The sequence below is a fragment of the Carassius auratus genome, unplaced genomic scaffold (genome assembly GCF_003368295.1).
Source record: "Carassius auratus strain Wakin unplaced genomic scaffold, ASM336829v1 scaf_tig00217854, whole genome shotgun sequence".
In the NCBI taxonomy this organism is placed as follows: Eukaryota; Metazoa; Chordata; class Actinopteri; order Cypriniformes; family Cyprinidae; genus Carassius; species Carassius auratus.
The window spans coordinates 22260-36381 of NW_020529275.1; the positions used below are offsets into that span (position 1 = coordinate 22260).

The window sequence follows — 14122 nt, forward strand, 5'->3', positions numbered from 1 at the left end:
CTTTAAGCTTTAGGGTTTTCTTTCCTACTTATATAATATACCGGCGATTAGATTGACTGATCTTTAAATAGCTCTCTCTTAGCAGCAGTCTTCGCTTATGGCCATACCACCCTGGCTATGCCAGATCATGTCTGAGCTCGGAAGCTAAGCAGGTTTGGGCCTGGTTAGTAATTGGATGGGAGACCCCCTGGTAATACCAGTTGCTTTAAGATTTTTGTAAATTTTTCACAAATTATATAATAATCTTGAAAAAAAAAAAGAGTGAATGCCCATTCTTTGAATCTTAGCAGTCATTGACCTGTGTAGTGTTTGGATGGGAGACCCCCTGTTAATACCAGGTGCTCTAATATTATTGGAAATTTATTACTAATTATATAATAATCTTAAAAAAAAAGAGCCAATGCCCGATCTCTTAATCTTAGCAGGTATTGGCCTGGTTAGTGCTTGGATGGGAGACCGCCTCGGAATACCAGGTGCTGTAAGCTTTTGGATTTTCATTCCTACTTATATAATGTATGGGCGATTTGATTGGCTGATCTTTAAATAGTCTTCTCTTTGCAGTATCCTTCGCTTGCGACCGTAACAACCTGGCTATGCCTGATCTCGTCTGCTCTCGGAAGCTAAGCAGGTTTGGTCCTGTATAATGTACCGGCGATTAGATTGGCTGATCTTTAAATAGCTCTCTCTTTGCAGCAGTCTTCGCTTATGGCCATTCCACCCTGGCTATGCCAGATCATGTCTGAGTTCGGAAACTAAGCAGGTTTCGGCCTGGTTAGTAATTGGATGGCAGACCCCCTGGTAATACCAGTTGCTTTAAGATTTTTGGAAATTTTTCACAAATTATATAATAATCTTGCAAGAAAAAAAGAAAGGAGTCAATGCCCCATATCTGAATCTTAGCAGGTATGGGCCTGGTTAGTAATTGGATGGGAGACACCCTGGTAATACCAGTTGCTTTAAGATTTTTGGAAATTTTTCACAAATTATATAATAATCTTGAAAAAAAAAAAAAAGTCAATGCCCGATCTCTGAATAATAGCAGGTTTTGCCTGGTTAGTACTTGGATGGAAGACGGCCGGGAAATACCAGTTGCTGTAATATTTTTGGCAATTTTTACTAATTACATAATAATCTTGCAACAAAAAAAAAAAAAAGAGTAAATGCCCAATCTTTGAATCTTAGGAGGTATGGACCTGTTTAGTGCTTGGATGGGAGACCGCCTCGGAATACCAGTTGCTGTAATATTTTTGGAAATTTGTACTAATTATATAATTATCTTGAAACAAAAAGAGTCAATGCCCAATCTTTGAATCTTAGCAGCTATGGACCTGTTTAGTGTTTGGATGGGAGACCGCCTCGGAAAACCAGGTGCTCTAATATTATTGGAAATGTATTACTAATTATATAATAATCTTTAAAAAAAAAAAAAAAAAAAAAAAAAGAGTCAATGCCCGATCTCTTAATCTTAGCAGGTATTGGCCTGGTTAGTGCTTGGATGGGAGACCGCCTGGGAATACCAGGTGCTTTAAGCTTTAGGGTTTACTTTCCTACTTATATTAGATTGGCTGATCTTTAAATAGCTCTCTCTTTGCAGCAGTCTTCGCTTATGGCTATACCACCCTGTCTATGCCAGATCATGTCTGAGCTCGGAAGCTAAGCAGGTTTGGGCCTGGTTAGTAATTGGATGGGAGACCCCCTGGTAATACCAGTTGCTTTAAGATTTTTGTAAATTTTTCACATATTATATAATAATCTTGAAAAAAAAAAGAGTCAATGCCCATTCTTTGAATCTTAGCAGTCATGGACCTGTTTAGTGTCTGGATGGGAGACCGCCTCGGAATACCAGGTGCTCTAATATTATTGGAAATTTATTACTAATTATATAATAATCTTAAAAAAAAAAAAAAAAAAAAAAAGAGTCAATGCCCGATCTCTTAATCTTAGCAGGTATTGGCCTGGGTTAGTGCTTGGATGGGAGACCGCCTGGGAATACCAGGTGCTTTAAGCTTTAGGGTTTTCTTTCCTACTTATATAATATACCGGCGATTAGATTGGCTGATCTTTAAATAGCTCTCTCTTTGCAGCAGTCTTCGCTTATGGCCATACCACCCTGGCTATGCCAGATCATGTCTGAGCTCGGAAGCTAAGCAGGTTTGGGCCTGGTTAGTAATTGGATGGGAGACCCCCTGGTAATACCAGTTGCTTTAAGATTTTTGTAAATTTTTCACAAATTATATAATAATCTTGAAAAAAAAAAGAGTCAATGCCCATTCTTTGAATCTTAGCAGTCATGGACCTGTTTAGTGTTTGGATGGGAGACCGCCTCGGTAATACCAGGTGCTCTAATATTATTGGAAATTTATTACTAATTATATAATAATCTTAAAAAAAAAGAGCCAATGCCCGATCTCTTAATCTTAGCAGGTATTGGCCTGGTTAGTGCTTGGATGGGAGACCGCCTCGGAATACCAGGTGCTGTAAGCTTTTGGATTTTCATTCCTACTTATATAATGTATGGGCGATTTGATTGGCTGATCTTTAAATAGTCTTCTCTTTGCAGTATCCTTCGCTTGCGACCGTAACAACCTGGCTATGCCTGATCTCGTCTGCTCTCGGAAGCTAAGCAGGTTTGGTCCTGTATAATGTACCGGCGATTAGATTGGCTGATCTTTAAATAGCTCTCTCTTTGCAGCAGTCTTCGCTTATGGCCATTCCACCCTGGCTATGCCAGATCATGTCTGAGCTCGGAAACTAAGCAGGTTCGGCCTGGTTAGTAATTGGATGGCAGACCCCCTGGTAATACCAGTTGCTTTAAGATTTTTGGAAATTTTCACAAATTATATAATAATCTTGAAAAAAAAAAAAAAGTCAATGCCCGATCTCTGAAATAATAGCAGGTTTTGCCTGGTTAGTACTTGGATGGAAGACGGCCGGGAAATACCAGTTGCTGTAATTATTTTTGGCAATTTTTACTAATTACATAATAATCTTGCAACAAAAAAAAAAAAAAAAGAGTAAATGCCCAATCTTTGAATCTTAGGAGTATGGACCTGTTTAGTGCTTGGATGGGAGACCGCCTCAGGAATACCATGTTGCTGTAATATTTTGGAAATTTGTACTAATTATATAATTATCTTGAAACAAAAAGAGTCAATGCCCAATCTTTGAATCTTAGCAGCTATGGACCTGTTTAGTGTTTGGATGGGAGACCGCCTCGGAAAACCAGGTGCTCTAATTTATTGGAAATTCATTACTAATTATATAAATAATCTTTAAAAAAAAAAAAAAAAAAAAAAAAAAGAGTCAATGCCCCATATCTGAATCTTAGCAGGTATGGGCCTGGTTAGTAATTGGATGGGAGACACCCTGGTAAATACCAGTTGCTTTAAGATTTTTTGGAAATTTTTCACAAATTATATAATAATCTTGAAAAAAAAAAAAAAAGTCATGCCCGATCTCTGAATAATAGCAGGTTTTGCCTGGTTAGTACTTGGATGGGAAGACGGCCGGGAAATACCAGTTGCTGTAATATTTTTGGCAATTTTTACTAATTACATAATAATCTTGCAACAAAAAAAAAAAAAAGAGTAAATGCCCAATCTTTGAATCTTAGGAGGTATGGACCTGTTTAGTGCTTGGATGGGAGACCGCCTCAGAATACCAGTTGCTGTAATATTTTTGGAAATTTGTACTAATTATATAATTATCTTGAAATAAAAAGAGTCAATGGCCCAATCTTTGAATCTTAGCAGCTATGGACCTGTTTAGTGTTTGGATGGGAGACCGCCTCGGAAAACCAGGTGCTCTAATATTATTGGAAATTCATTTACTAATTATATAATAATCTTTAAAAAAAAAAAAAAAAAAAAAAAAGAGTCAATGCCCGATCTCTTAATCTTAGCAGGTATTGGCCCTGGTTAGTGCTTGGATGGGAGACCGCCTGGGAATACCAGGTGCTTTAAGCTTTAGGGTTTTCTTTCCTACTTATATTAGATTGGCTGATCTTTAAATAGCTCTCTCTTTGCAGCAGTCTTCGGCTTATGGCTATACCACCCTGTCTATGCCAGATCATGTCTGAGCTCGGAAGTTAAGCAGGTTTGGGCCTGGTTAGTAATTGGATGGGAGACCCCCTGGGTAATACCAGTTGCTTTAAGTTTTTGTAAATTTTTCACATATTATATAATAATCTTGAAAAAAAAAAAGAGTCAATGCCCATTTCTTTGAATCTTAGCAGTCATGGACCTGTTTAGTGTCTGGATGGGAGACCGCCTCGGAATACCAGGTGCTCTAATATTATTGGAAATTTATTACTAATTATATAATAATCTTAAAAAAAAAAAAAAAAAAAAGAGTCAATGCCCGATCTCTTAATCTTAGCAGGTATTGGCCTGGTTAGTGCTTGGATGGGAGACCGCCTGGGAAACCAGGTGCTTTAAGCTTTAGGGTTTTCTTTCCTACTTATATAATGTACCGGCGATTAGATTGGCTGATCTTAAATAGCTCTCTCTTTGCAGCAGTCTTCGCTTATGGCCATACCACCCTGGCTATGCCAGTCATGTCTGAGCTCGGAAGCTAAGCAGGTTTGGGCCTGGTTAGTAATTGGATGGGAGACCCCCTGGTAATACCAGTTGCTCTAAGATTTTTGTAAATTTTCACAAATTATATAATAATCTTGAAAAAAAAAAGAGTCAATGCCCATTCTTTGAATCTTAGCAGTCATGGACCTGTTTAGTGTCTGGATGGGAGACCGCCTCGGAATACCAGGTGCTCTAATTTATTGGAAATTTATTACTAATTATATAATAATCTTAAAAAAAAAAAAAAAAAAAAAGAGTCAATGCCCCGATCTTCTTAATCTTAGCAGGTATTGGCCTGGTTAGTGCTTGGATGGGAGACCGCTGGAAATACCAGGTGCTTTAAGCTTTAGGGTTTTCTTTCCTAACTTAGTATAATATACCGGCGATTAGATTGACTGATCTTAAATAGCTCTCTCTTAGCAGCAGTCTTCGCTTATGGCCATACCACCCTTGGCTATGCCAGATCATGTCTGAGCTCGGAAGCTAAGCAGGTTTGGGCCTGGTTAGTAATTGGATGGGAGACCCCCTGGTAATCAGTTGCTTTAAAGATTTTTGTAAATTTTTTCACAATTATTATAATAATCTTGAAAAAAAAAGAGTCAATGCCCATTCTTTGAATCTTAGCAGTCATGGACCTTGTTTAGTGTCTGGAGGGGAGACCGCCTCGGAATACCAGGTGCTCTAATATTATTGGAAATTTATTACTAATTATATAATAATCTTAAAAAAAAAAAAAAAAAAAAAAGAGTCAATGCCCGATCTCTTAATCTTAGCAGGTATTGGCCTGGTTAGTGCTTGGATGGGAGACCGCCTGGGAATACCAGGTGCTTTAAGCTTTAGGGTTTTCTTTCCTACTTATATAATGTACCGGCGATTAGATTGGCTGATCTTTAAATAGCTCTCTCTTTGCAGCAGTCTTCGCTTATGGCCATACCACCCTGGCTATGCCAGATCATGTCTGAGCTCGGAAGCTAAGCAGGTTTGGGCCTGGTTAGTAATTGGATGGGAGACCCCCTGGTAATACCAGTTGCTCTTAAGATTTTTGTAAATTTTTCACAATTATATAATAATCTTGAAAAAAAAAAGAGTCAATGCCCATTCTTTGAATCTTAGCAGTCATGGACCTGTTTAGTGTCTGGATGGGAGACCGCCTCGGAATACCAGGTGCTCTAATATTATTGGAAATTTATTACTAATTATATAATAATCTTAAAAAAAAAAAAAAAAAAAAAAGAGTCAATGCCCCGATCTCTTAATCTTAGCAGGTATTGGCCTGGTTAGTGCTTGGATGGGAGACCGCCTGGGAATACAGGTGCTTTAAGCTTTAGGGTTTTCTTTCCTACTTATATTAGATTGGCTGATCTTTAAATAGCTCTCTCTTTGCAGCAGTCTTCGCTTATGGCTATACCACCCTGTCTATGCCAGATCATGTCTGAGCTCGGAAGCTAAGCAGGTTTGGGCCTGGTTAGTAATTGGATGGGAGACCCCCTGGTAATACCAGTTGCTTTAAGATTTTTGTAAATTTTTCACAATTTATATAATAATCTTGAAAAAAAAAGAGTCAATGCCCATTCTTTGAATCTTAGCAGTCATGGACCTGTTTAGTGTCTGGATGGGAGACCGCCTCGGAATACCAGGTGCTCTAATATTATTGGAAATTTATTACTAATTATATAATAATCTTTAAAAAAAAAAAAAAAAAAAAAAAAAAGAGTCAATGCCCGATCTCTTAATCTTAGCAGGTATTGGCCTGGTTAGTGCTTGGATGGGAGACCGCCTGGGAATACCAGGTGCTTTAAGCTTTAGGGTTTTCTTTCCTACTTATATAATATACCGGCGATTAGATTGACTGATCTTTAAATAGCTCTCTCTTAGCAGCAGTCTTCGCTTATGGCCATACCACCCTGGCTATGCCAGATCATGTCTGAGCTCGGAAGCTAAGCAGGTTTGGGCCTGGTTAGTAATTGGATGGGAGACCCCCTGGTAATTCCAGTTGCTTTAAGATTTTTGTAAATTTTTCACAAATTATATAATAATCTTGAAAAAAAAAAAGAGTGAATGCCCATTCTTTGAATCTTAGCAGTCATTGACCTGTGTAGTGTTTGGATGGGAGACCCCCTGTTAATACCAGGTGCTCTAATATTATTGGAAATTTATTACTAATTATATAATAATCTTAAAAAAAAAGAGCCAATGCCCGATCTCTTAATCTTAGCAGGTATTGGCCTGGTTAGTGCTTGGATGGGAGACCGCCTCGGAATACCAGGTGCTGTAAGCTTTTGGATTTTCATTCCTACTTATATAATGTATGGGCGATTTGATTGGCTGATCTTTAAATAGTCTTCTCTTTGCAGTATCCTTCGCTTGCGACCGTAACAACCTGGCTATGCCTGATCTCGTCTGCTCTCGGAAGCTAAGCAGGTTTGGTCCTGTATAATGTACCGGCGATTAGATTGGCTGATCTTTAAATAGCTCTCTCTTTGCAGCAGTCTTCGCTTATGGCCATTCCACCCTGGCTATGCCAGATCATGTCTGAGTTCGGAAACTAAGCAGGTTTCGGCCTGGTTAGTAATTGGATGGCAGACCCCCTGGTAATACCAGTTGCTTTAAGATTTTTGGAAATTTTTCACAAATTATATAATAATCTTGCAAGAAAAAAAGAAAGGAGTCAATGCCCCATATCTGAATCTTAGCAGGTATGGGCCTGGTTAGTAATTGGATGGGAGACACCCTGGTAATACCAGTTGCTTTAAGATTTTTGGAAATTTTTCACAAATTATATAATAATCTTGAAAAAAAAAAAAAGTCAATGCCCGATCTCTGAATAATAGCAGGTTTTGCCTGGTTAGTACTTGGATGGAAGACGGCCGGGAAATACCAGTTGCTGTAATATTTTTGGCAATTTTTACTAATTACATAATAATCTTGCAACAAAAAAAAAAAAAGAGTAAATGCCCAATCTTTGAATCTTAGGAGGTATGGACCTGTTTAGTGCTTGGATGGGAGACCGCCTCGGAATACCAGTTGCTGTAATATTTTTGGAAATTTGTACTAATTATATAATTATCTTGAAACAAAAAGAGTCAATGCCCAATCTTTGAATCTTAGCAGCTATGGACCTGTTTAGTGTTTGGATGGGAGACCGCCTCGGAAAACCAGGTGCTCTAATATTATTGGAAATTTATTACTAATTATATAATAATCTTTAAAAAAAAAAAAAAAAAAAAAAAAAAGAGTCAATGCCCGATCTCTTAATCTTAGCAGGTATTGGCCTGGTTAGTGCTTGGATGGGAGACCGCCTGGGAATACCAGGTGCTTTAAGCTTTAGGGTTTACTTTCCTACTTATATTAGATTGGCTGATCTTTAAATAGCTCTCTCTTTGCAGCAGTCTTCGCTTATGGCTATACCACCCTGTCTATGCCAGATCATGTCTGAGCTCGGAAGCTAAGCAGGTTTGGGCCTGGTTAGTAATTGGATGGGAGACCCCCTGGTAATACCAGTTTGCTTTAAGATTTTTGTAAATTTTTCACATATTATATAATAATCTTGAAAAAAAAAAGAGTCAATGCCCATTCTTTGAATCTTAGCAGTCATGGACCTGTTTAGTGTCTGGATGGGAGACCGCCTCGGAATACCAGGTGCTCTAATATTATTGGAAATTATTACTAATTATATAATAATCTTAAAAAAAAAAAAAAAAAAAAAAAAGAGTCAATGCCCGATCTCTTAATCTTAGCAGGTATTGGCCTGGTTAGTGCTTGGATGGGAGACCGCCTGGGAAATACCAGGTGCTTTAAGCTTTAGGGTTTTCTTTCCTACTTATATAATGTACCGGCGATTAGATTGACTGATCTTTAAATAGCTCTCTCTTTGCAGCAGTCTTCGCTTATGGCCATACCACCCTGGCTATGCCAGATCATGTCTGAGCTCGGAAGCTAAGCAGGTTTGGGCCTGGTTAGTAATTGGATGGGAGACCCCCTGGTAATACCAGTTGCTTTAAGATTTTTGTAAATTTTTCACAAATTATATAATAATCTTGAAAAAAAAAAAGAGTGAATGCCCATTCTTTGAATCTTAGCAGTCATTGACCTGTGTAGTGTTTGGATGGGAGACCCCCTGTTAATACCAGGTGCTCTAATATTATTGGAAATTTATTACTAATTATATAATAATCTTAAAAAAAAGAGCCAATGCCCGATCTCTTAATCTTAGCAGGTATTGGCCTGGTTAGTGCTTGGATGGGAGACCGCCTCGGAATACCAGGTGCTGTAAGCTTTTGGATTTTCATTCCTACTTATATAATGTATGGGCGATTTGATTGGCTGATCTTTAAATAGTCTTCTCTTTGCAGTATCCTTCGCTTGCGACCGTAACAACCTGGCTATGCCTGATCTCGTCTGCTCTCGGAAGCTAAGCAGGTTTGGTCCTGTATAATGTACCCGGCGATTAGATTGGCTGATCTTTAAATAGCTCTCTCTTTGCAGCAGTTCTTCGCTTATGGCCATTCCCACCCTGGCTATGCCAGATCATGTCTGAGTTCGGAAACTAAGCAGGTTTCGGCCTGGTTAGTAATTGGATGGCAGACCCCTGGTAATACCAGTTGCTTTAAGATTTTTGGAAATTTTTTCACAAATTATATAATAATCTTGCAAGAAAAAAGAAAGGAGTCAATGCCCCATATTCTGAGTCTTAGCAGGTATGGGCCTGGTTAGTAATTGGATGGGAGACACCCTGGTATACCAGTTGCTTTAAGATTTTTGGAAATTTTTCACAAATTATTATAATAATCTTGAAAAAAAAAAAAAGTCAATGCCCGATCTCTGAATAATAGCAGGTTTTGCCTGGTTAGTACTTGGATGGAAGACGGCCTCGGAAATACCAGTTGCTGTAATATTTTTGGCAATTTTTACTAATTACATAATTATCTTGCAAAAAAAAAAGAGTAAATGCCCAATCTTTGAATCTTAGGAGGTATGGACCTGTTTAGTGCTTGGATGGGAGACCGCCTCGGAATACCAGTTGCTGTAATATTTTTGGAAATTTGTACTAATTATATAATATCTTGAAAAAAAAAAGAGTCAATGCCCAATCTTTGAATCTTAGCAGCTATGGACCTGGTTAGTGTTTGGATGGGAGACCGCCTCGGAAAACCAGGTGCTTTAATATTTTGGAATTTTTACTAATTATATAATAATCTTTAAAAAAAAAAAAAAAAGTCAATGCCCGATCTCTTAATCTTAGCAGGTATTTGCCTGGTTAGTGCTTGGATGGGAGACCGCCTGGGAATACCAGTTGCTTTAAGCTTTTTGGCAATTTTTACTAATTAGATAATAAATCTGCAGCAAAAAAAAAAAAATAGAGTGAGAAATGCCCAAATCTTTGGAATCTTAGGAGGTATGGGACCTGTTTAGTGCCTGGATGGGAGACCGCCTCGGAATACCAGTTGCTGTAATATTTTTTGGAAATTTGTTACTAATTATATAATTGATCTTGAAATAAAAAGAGTCAATGCCCAATCTTTGAATTTAAGGCATCTATGGACCTTTTAGTGTTTGGATGGGAGGACCGCCTCGGAAAACCAGGTGCTCTGAATATTATTGGAAAATCATTACTAATTATATAATAATCTTTAAAAAAAAAAAAAAAAAAAAAAAAAAGAGTCAATGGCCCGATCTCTTAATCTTAGCAGTATTGGCCTGGTAGTGCTTGGATGGGAGACTCGGCCTGGGAATACCAGTGCTTTAAGCTTAGGGGTTTTCTTTCCTACTTATATAGATTGGCCTGATCTTTAAATAGCTCTCTCTTTGGCAGCAGTCTTCGCTTATGGCTATACCACCCTGTCTATGCCAGATCATGTCTGAGCTCGGAAGCTAAGCAGGTTTGGGCCTGGTTAGTAATTGGATGGGAGACCCCCTGGTAATACCAGTTGCTTTAAGATTTTTGTAAATTTTTCACATATTATATAAATAATCTTGAAAAAAAAAAGAGTCAATGCCCATTCTTTGAATCTTAGCAGTCATGGACCTGTTTAGTGTCTGGATGGGAGACCGCCTCGGAATACCAGGTGCTCTCAATATTATTGGAAATTTATTACTAATTATATAATAATCTTAAAAAAAAAAAAAAAAAAAAAAGAGTCAATGCCGATCTCTTAATCTTAGCAGGGTATTGGCCTGGTTAGTGCTTGGATGGGAGACCGCCTGGGAATACCAGGTGCTTTAAGCTTTAGGGTTTTCTTTCCTACTTATAATTAGGATTGGCTGATCTTTAAATAGCTCTCTCTTTGCAGCAGTCTTCGCTTATGGCCATACCACCCTGGCTATGCCAGATCATGTCTGAGCTCGGAAGCTAAGCAGGTTTGGGCCTGGTTAGTAATTGGATGGGAGACCCCCTGGTAATACCAGTTGCTCTAAGATTTTTTGTAAATTTTTCACAAATTATATAATAATCTTGAAAAAAAAAAGAGTCAATGCCCATTCTTTGAATCTTAGCAGTCATGGACCTGTTTAGTGTCTGGATGGGAGACCGCCTCGGAATACCAGGTGCTCTAATATTATTGGAAATTTATTACTAATTATATAATAATCTTAAAAAAAAAAAAAAAAAAAAAAAAGAGTCAATGCCCGATCTCTTAATCTTAGCAGGTATTGGCCTGGTTAGTGCTTGGATGGGAGACCGCCTGGGAATACCAGGTGCTTTAAGCTTTAGGGTTTCTTTCCTACTATATAATATACCGGCGATTAGATTGACTGATCTTTAAATAGCTCTCTCTTAGCAGCAGTCTTCGCTTATGGCCATACCACCCTGGCTATGCCAGATCATGTCTGAGCTCGGAAGCTAAGCAGGTTTGGGCCTGGTTAGTAATTGGATGGGAGACCCCCTGGTAATTCCAGTTGCTTTAAGATTTTGTAAATTTTTCACAAATTATATAATAATCTTGAAAAAAAAAAGAGTGAATGCCCATTCTTTGAATCTTAGCAGTCATTGACCTGTGTAGTGTTTGGATGGGAGACCCCCTGTTAATACCAGGTGCTCTAATATTATTGGAAATTTATTACTAATTATATTAATAATCTTAAAAAAAAGAGCCAATGCCCGATCTCTTAATCTTAGCAGGTATTGGCCTGGTTAGTGCTTGGATGGGAGACCGCCTCGGAATACCAGGTGCTGTAAGCTTTTGGATTTTCATTCCTACTTATATAATGTATGGGCGATTTGATGGCTGATCTTTAAATAGTCTTCTCTTTGCAGTATCCTTCGCTTGCGACCGTAACAACCTGGCTATGCCTGATCTCGTCTGCTCTCGGAAGCTAAGCAGGTTTGGTCCTGTATAATGTACCGGCGATTAGATTGGCTGATCTTTAAATAGCTCTCTCTTTGCAGCAGTCTTCGCTTATGGCCATTCCACCCTGGCTATGCCAGATCATGTCTGAGTTCGGAAACTAAGCAGGTTTCGGCCTGGTTAGTAATTGGATGGCAGACCCCCTGGTAATACCAGTTGCTTTAAGATTTTTGGAAATTTTTCACAAATTATATAATAATCTTGCAAGAAAAAAAGAAAGGAGTCAATGCCCCATATCTGAATCTTAGCAGGTATGGGCCTGGTTAGTAATTGGATGGGAGACACCCTGGTAATACCAGTTGCTTTAAGATTTTTGGAAATTTTTCACAAATTATATAATAATCTTGAAAAAAAAAAAAAGTCAATGCCCGATCTCTGAATAATAGCAGGTTTTGCCTGGTTAGTACTTGGATGGAAGACGGCCGGGAAATACCAGTTGCTGTAATATTTTTGGCAATTTTTACTAATTACATAATAATCTTGCAACAAAAAAAAAAAAAGAGTAAATGCCCAATCTTTGAATCTTAGGAGGTATGGACCTGTTTAGTGCTTGGATGGGAGACCGCCTCGGAATACCAGTTGCTGTAATATTTTTGGAAATTTGTACTAATTATATAATTATCTTGAACAAAAAGAGTCAATGCCCAATCTTTGAATCTTAGCAGCTATGGACCTGTTTAGTGTTTGGATGGGAGACCGCCTCGGAAAACCAGGTGCTCTAATATTATTGGAAATTTATTACTAATTATATAATAATCTTTAAAAAAAAAAAAAAAAAAAAAAAAAAGAGTCAATGCCCGATCTCTTAATCTTAGCAGGTATTGGCCTGGTTAGTGCTTGGATGGGAGACCGCCTGGGAATACCAGGTGCTTTAAGCTTTAGGGTTTACTTTCCTACTTATATTAGATTGGCTGATCTTTAAATAGCTCTCTCTTTGCAGCAGTCTTCGCTTATGGCTATACCACCCTGTCTATGCCAGATCATGTCTGAGCTCGGAAGCTAAGCAGGTTTGGGCCTGGTTAGTAATTGGATGGGAGACCCCTGGTAATACCAGTTGCTTTAAGATTTTTGTAAATTTTTCACATATTATATAATAATCTTGAAAAAAAAAAGAGTCAATGCCCATTCTTTGAATCTTAGCAGTCATGGACCTGTTTAGTGTCTGGATGGGAGACCGCCTCGGAATACCAGGTGCTCTAATATTATTGGAAATTTATTACTAATTATATAATAATCTTAAAAAAAAAAAAAAAAAAAAAGAGTCAATGCCCGATCTCTTAATCTTAGCAGGTATTGGCCTGGTTAGTGCTTGGATGGGAGACCGCCTGGGAATACCAGGTGCTTTAAGCTTTAGGGTTTTCTTTCCTACTTATATATATACCGGCGATTAGATTGGCTGATCTTTAAATAGCTCTCTCTTTGCAGCAGTCTTCGCTTATGGCCATACCACCCTGGCTATGCCAGATCATGTCTGAGCTCGGAAGCTAAGCAGGTTTGGGCCTGGTTAGTAATTGGATGGGAGACCCCTGGTAATTACCAGTTGTGCTTAAGATTTTTGTAAAATTTTCACAAATTAATAATAATCTTGAAAAAAAAAAAGAAGTGAATGCCCATTCTTTGAATCTTAGCAGTCATTTACCTGTGTAGTGTTTGGATGGGAGACCCCCCTGTTAATACCAGGTGCTCTAATATTATTGGAAATTTATTACTAATTATATAATAATCTTAAAAAAAAGAGCCAATGCCCGATCTCTTAATCTTAGCAGGTATTGGCCTGGTTAGTGCTTGGATGGGAGACCGCCTCGGAATACCAGTGCTGTAAGCTTTGGATTTCATTCCTACTTATATAATGTATGGGCGATTGATTGGCTGATCTTTAAATATCTTCTCTTTGCAGTATCCTTCGCTTGCGACCGTACAACCTGGCTATGCCTGAGATCTCGTCTGCTCTCGGAAGCTAAGCAGGTTTGGTCCTGTATAAATGTACGGCGATTAGATTGGCTGATCTTTAAATAGCTCTCTCTTTGCAGCAGTCTTCGCTTATGGCATTCCACCCTGGCTATGCCAGATCATGTCTGAGCTCGGAAACTAAGCAGGTTTCGGCCTGGTTAGTAATTGGATGGCAGACCCCCTGGTAATACCAGTTGCTTTAAGATTTTTGGAAATTTTTCACTAATTATATAATAATCTTGAAAAAAAAAA

At 38.3% G+C, this 14122-nt stretch overlaps 13 pseudogenes; all 13 read left to right on the plus strand.

Moving 5' to 3' along the window:
• The first annotated feature begins 93 nt into the window (after positions 1–93).
• LOC113103691 (uncharacterized) lies at positions 94–212 on the plus strand (annotated as a pseudogene).
• A 1390-nt stretch (positions 213–1602) lies between these two features.
• LOC113103720 (uncharacterized) lies at positions 1603–1721 on the plus strand (annotated as a pseudogene).
• A 371-nt stretch (positions 1722–2092) lies between these two features.
• Positions 2093–2211, plus strand: LOC113103692 (uncharacterized; annotated as a pseudogene).
• A 1825-nt stretch (positions 2212–4036) lies between these two features.
• LOC113103725 (uncharacterized) lies at positions 4037–4156 on the plus strand (annotated as a pseudogene).
• A 1341-nt stretch (positions 4157–5497) lies between these two features.
• On the plus strand, positions 5498–5617 carry LOC113103726 (uncharacterized; annotated as a pseudogene).
• A 354-nt stretch (positions 5618–5971) lies between these two features.
• Positions 5972–6090, plus strand: LOC113103721 (uncharacterized; annotated as a pseudogene).
• Positions 6091–6463: 373 nt separating this feature from the next.
• LOC113103694 (uncharacterized) lies at positions 6464–6582 on the plus strand (annotated as a pseudogene).
• Positions 6583–7971: 1389 nt separating this feature from the next.
• Positions 7972–8091, plus strand: LOC113103724 (uncharacterized; annotated as a pseudogene).
• Positions 8092–8462: 371 nt separating this feature from the next.
• LOC113103693 (uncharacterized) lies at positions 8463–8581 on the plus strand (annotated as a pseudogene).
• Positions 8582–10397: 1816 nt separating this feature from the next.
• On the plus strand, positions 10398–10516 carry LOC113103722 (uncharacterized; annotated as a pseudogene).
• Positions 10517–10875: 359 nt separating this feature from the next.
• Positions 10876–10994, plus strand: LOC113103704 (uncharacterized; annotated as a pseudogene).
• Positions 10995–11364: 370 nt separating this feature from the next.
• On the plus strand, positions 11365–11483 carry LOC113103695 (uncharacterized; annotated as a pseudogene).
• Positions 11484–12868: 1385 nt separating this feature from the next.
• LOC113103727 (uncharacterized) lies at positions 12869–12986 on the plus strand (annotated as a pseudogene).
• The last annotated feature ends 1136 nt before the right edge of the window (positions 12987–14122 follow it).